Consider the following 6,000-nt stretch of genomic DNA (forward strand, 5'->3'; position numbering starts at 1 on the left):
TATTTTTATAATTTATGCAGAAGAAACTATCTGCATAACTTTTTAAAAAGAATGAGTCTTTTTCATCATAGGTATAGCACTGATGAAATAGTATGTTGTCATGTAATTCAATATCTCCAGTATACCATAAATATCATGAAGCATGAACCACAGTACAAAACAAAATCCTTGTTAGAAAAATAAATTCAGGTGAAGAGAATAAAGGGCTTTTCTTGACACCTTTGAATTCTCAAAATATTAATCACTGCTAATTACTGTACTTCTTAGAGGGCACAACCTGGAATTCCCTCTCTCACTAAGAAATTGGAGGTGTAACTAATGTGGAAGAAGGAAGCAAAAGAACAACTTACCTTCACCAATTAATATAGATGCCTTTTGTCTAGAAAATATTTTACAGAAGAAACCTCTCACAGCAGGGCTAGTGAACGTGAGCCAGCTAATATCAAATCAGCCTTTAACTTACACCAAAGAGCTATTTCAATGATAAATGAAATACTTCACTGCACTCTCTCAATTTTAAAAATAGCATCCTTTTGCAAACGCATTTTACACAGCTAATAATTATATTGAAGACAATCAGAATCAGGTCTATTATCTGTGTCTTTAATGATATAAGAGTAATCCTTAGCATTAGATCAATAATGCTCAAGGATGTCTCCTTGATCATTAGAGATCAAGGAGACATTTGGATCTGCTGACATTTCAAGATTTTCGAAGACAATCTAGGTCTTCCCCGCCATGTGCTCTCTGAAATAGTTCTGGTAACCTCAGATGTAATTATTGACATGCTGAAAATTTTGGCAAGTCCAGAAAAGAATGTACTTTAAGTAGTGATTCTGTCCATATTTTCCTTAGCAACAGGAATGAGGAAAAAAGGGGTGCAGGTGTGCTCTTAGAAATATTGCAAACCAAGCTGTAAGGATATAGATCTTTTGTGCTTTACTTTATTACATTTTATGTATTTGCAATTACATAAAAGCTCAAAAACCTCAACTACATCTTCTTTAAGATCAGCTTAGTGAAAAATAACTTTGAAGGTTTCTTGCAATATTACAGACTCCTTGAATCCACCTTTCTCAAAGGCTTTTCTACTCACCAGGTCCAGCTGTCTTTCCATAAATGACACTGAGCTATGGGAATAGCATCAGTATAACTGTAGGGACTATGGTGAAAGAATCCTAGAAAGGTATTGTATTTTCTTCCCTTACTGGCTTATGGCTGAAAGTCATTTACAGGAAATGTAAAGTGCCTGCAATAGGGAAAGCAAAAATTTCTTTGTATTAAAACAGTGCTATCCAAATGAAAATATGACATTTAGAAAAAACATTCTTTGCTTAAGTATTCTCCACTCTCCCTAAGTAAAACTGCCATGGAGCTCTAGGAGGATATGAACACTTTTATTGATGAAAGTGCTGAGAGAAAAATGCCGGGCAATGTAGGCTGCAAGACCAATTTACATACTGATTGTCAACATCTCTAAAAGAATGAAAGCTATTCCAAAAATCCATATTACCTTTATTGCCAAGTTGCAGTAAGTCATATCACATTAATTAATTAGGTTTATTTAATGTGGATTCTCCTGAAGACTGTGTTTAGATACTCACAAGAAAGTAGGCTAAAGCATCTAAGTTTCTCATTAGGAATAGGTATTCCTGTTCTCTCCCTAATGAGATGTGAGTGCCAATATTACCTTTATCTGGTGATGACAAGTTTCCTAGACTTCTGTAAGCCTAATGTATATCTTAATATGTATATATATATATAAAATAAAATATATATAATATAATTATATATATAATATATTATATAAAACATATATAATATAAATATTATGTATATATAATATATATATATAATATGTGCATCTCTCTCATCATTGCTAGTCACAAATAATATTATCATTATTATAGATAGTCACTGAAGTCTTTTATTGCAACAGTAAAACTCTCTGTTCTCTCTTTGGTGCTTGCAAAGTAGCTCTTAGGATGCTAAATGAATGCTGACCAGCTAGCCTCTGTAAGAAAACAAATTGCATGGAGTTCCCTAACTCTGGCCTCAGGGACGCATAAAATGTCCTTCTGAAAATGCATATTCTTAGGAGATATCCCTAATAAAATGACAGCTTAGCTTTTACCAGGGAACAGCCTTCAGCAGAATTTATCCTAAATTCTGAATAGGTGAATATATTCAGAATTGTCAGTATAAATCAATTTGATATTAAAAGGATTTTTTAAACAAATCTAATTATAAGTAACTTCTATCACCTGATGTTTGGATAGCATTCTTCAGGATTTTTTTTTTTTGTTTTGTGTGTTTTTTTTTTTTCTTCCTTATTATTTATAACATTAATAACCTGGAATAAAAAGCTCTAAGTTTGGCTGTTGAGCCACAGAAAAGTCAATGGAAATATTCAGAGAAAGGTGAACATGCTTTGAGAAACACAATGCTACTCACAGTTTTTATATACGTGTAATGTCTGTTGTGATGGCATTGTTTCCACAAATCCAGAAGTTTGGTTTTACTGTGACCTCAACTGTCATTCCAGAGAAATGACGTAGTTGCTTTAGCAGCAACAGAACACAAACTCCATACAATTATTCCATAGGAGCCATTCTTAATAACTTTTTCAGTTATCTGCTAACTCTGGGTTTCCCATATAATTCTCTGTAACAATGAGTTTTAAAAAATAAACCAAGAGAGTACATTTGAGAGAAACCTGTAATCTCAATTTATTTGAAATTCTTGTATGGTCCAATTACTTTTAAAATAACTATTTATTTATTTGTTTATTGGACTCTGACCCTATAGTTTGATGACCCTCTGTGACCCCTTGTGTCTCACTTAAAATCAACAATTTTACATGTGTCCCTTGCTTTAAGACTTGGTTCTAAACGTGTAAGTGCTTTAAACAGTTCTTGCAGACCTTTTTTTTCTCCCCCGAGTAGTGTAACAATTGTGTAGCTGAAATACTTTGGGGAATTACACCTAAAATATCCCTCCAACTTTTATCACAGAAAATCTCCATTCAACAATAGAAAGTCCTCTTCTTCTTTTGAAAGTATTCAGATAGCTGTCTAGCAGTGACAGAATCCTGCCTCTTCCATGATGAATTTTGTGCCTCTGAGTGTAGTGAATAGAGAAGGAATGAAAAAACCTGTTCTTTATTTTCTGAAAGCAAAAATGGCATCAAATTAATATTTACTCAAAACTTTTGTGTTTTCTTCCTTAAAAGCACTGTTATTACAGCATATGAATAGTATGTAGCTTGGCTTTGACAAGGATATCCTTTGACAAGGATACTTCATTATTATTGCGTGATAGGAACAATTCTACCAACACAGTCTTAAAACATTTTGAAAAGTCTTGTGAAGCTGGGGAAGGAATTTTAAAAGGGGCCTCTCTCTTCTTGGAATAGACTCAAACTACATTGTTTTCATGTCACTTCACACTAGAAGTGAGCAAAATGTTTTGCTTAAATAAGCAAAACAATCGACTGACTAGTATTTATGTAGAAAAGAGAGTATGGATTAGTGTGGCACACATGCTGAACGTGAATTAACAGAGGCATGCTGCTGTGAAAAGGAAAACGTATAAACAGAACTTTCTATCCAAAACATATGAAATAATCCCTCTGCTCTGCTCAGCAATAGTAGGGCTTCAGACAGAATACTTTGCTCTGTGTTTCGGTCTCTAAGACAGGCAGAGAACTGGCTGAAAAACAACTGGAGGAGAGCAGTAACACTGATTTGAAGTCTGGAAACCTTGATGCATGAGAAAAGAATAAGTAAATTCCAATTTTTTTTATTTTTTTATTTTTTTTTGTCCTAAGAAGACTAAAAGAATATGGTGTGGAGACGGAAGGTGGTAAATAAACTATTAGCAAAGAGAATAATTCATTTTCTTTGTTGTAGATGGAATGAAAAATGATAATAACTAAGTTGCAAAAAGGAGTTCTGTTAGATATTGAGAAAAACTTATAGGAGTAAGAATAATGAAGCCCTGGAATAAACCCTTAGGGAACTGTGGAGCTGAAATTATTTAAGTTCTTTAAAAACAGCTTTATCAAGTGTCTATCCAGACATACATTCTATCTTAAAGCTACTACCCCTATATTTTTTTTGTTCACTTACAACAACACAAATTTTAGACAAAGCGAATGAATACATTATTTTGCTTCAGATAAATGGTATTACACCATTTTTCCTTTTAAACTTAAACTTTTAGTTAAGGAATATTTTAGATGCACAAAGATGAATTGTAATTTAGAGTTGTACTCAATTTAATTGAAAAAAATATTAGTAAATTTTAACTGTTCATTTGACATGAATTTTAATGTGGTTAAAATAAACAACCATCAGGGTGATTTTTTTTCAAATTTTGTTTTATGCAATGATTGGAAAGCCAATTATGCAGACACCTATTTAACACAAAATAATAACTGTTCAAATGTTTTGTACTTCAGCAGGTAACAAAAAAACAGCTAGAGCATCTGTGTGTGTGGTGGGGGGTTGTATGTTAAGTGCTGCATGAGCTTTATGCAGTTTTATTGCAAGACAGTGGTCGAAGTATTTGGGTGGGAGAAATGGAAGGACCATATGTTTCTACTTATTGATGAACTGAAGCAGCGAAAAGAGTGATTGGCTGCTATTCACTATTCTTACTGCAGTATTATGATGAAAATTCATGTATGTTTTAGATCTTGGGCATAATGAATGATTATAAGCTTTTAGCAGCAGTAATCATTTTATCATATTAGTATTCCAATTTCATATGTACAGTGGAAAAATAACAAGATTATTCACTGATAACACTTATCATAGTATTCTTGTATGGTGCAGCAGTAGTTTTTGTGCAGACCCTCCTGGCTCATAGTAGCCCTACTAACTGGGCATCCCCCTGTATTCCTGCTTCCTCCTGCTGATTCTTTTTTCAGGATGTCAGGGAATATTTTGTGCATGAACAGTCCATTCCAGCGGTTGTGGGAAAAATCCTCAATCATCATGAAAATGTTATTTCCTCTTATCAACAAAGCACACAAAGGGGTTTTCAGAAGAAACTTTTGATAGCAAGAGCTGAGCTGCAGTAGAAAAAGCAATTACTTGTGGGATGGAAAAAAACAAAAGAGATCTCAGTTCTGTCTTGCACTGAAGACTACTCAAATTGTAAACGTTCTCAGAGAGACAGGTCCTACCTAGCTTGACTGAAGAGGTCAGGGTTCAATGGCTACCATGAGAAAGATTGTTACTTTCAGTCTCCCAGAATAGCTCTGTCCTTTTGTCCTTTGAAATAAGATTTCGTCTTCAGGGGAAGTTGAGTATAATTCCATGATGCTTTGGAGAATATGAGTCCTGTGAAGATTGAGTCTGTACCTACCATCTGCTACTGTGCAGCTAATATGCAAAAATCATGAAGCCATTGAGAGAAACACAACAGGGAACAAGACTTAAAGCCACCTAATGTGCTTGTTGGGTATCCATACTAGAGATGTTGCCCTAAATCTGACAGATACTGTTATTTTTGAGATTGGAATGGGGCCCAAGTTATCCTCTCTTACTCTTCTAAAATTCCAGTTAGGATGACCCCCATTAGGGGTCATCCTGGGGAAACACGAAAAATAGATAATTTGTTTCTTCATCTTTTGTGGTTATTATTATTATTTTTTTTCTGTAAGAACACACTAAATATTCACAGAACTATTGCAGCACTGTCACAGCACTATGCGTGCAATATGAAGAGATTCATTTCATATCTTTATGATCATTCTGTAAATCACACTAATCTCTGCATTTTAGATTGTTCTTCTCCACAAGTAAGATGTGACTTTCATTATATGATCTCAGAATGGAGTTAATTACATGTTCTTGTTGAATAAACACTTCGGTTTGTTTTGATTCTGCTGCCTTCAGAACTATGTAAATGCAGCCATGAAGTCTGGCTAGCCGGATTAGAATTCAAATTAGCTGCTCAAGACTAATTAACTTCTATGGCTCTACTTCTATG

This window comes from Anas acuta, chromosome 4, assembly GCF_963932015.1.
Source record: "Anas acuta chromosome 4, bAnaAcu1.1, whole genome shotgun sequence".
NCBI classification, from domain to species: domain Eukaryota; kingdom Metazoa; phylum Chordata; class Aves; order Anseriformes; family Anatidae; genus Anas; species Anas acuta.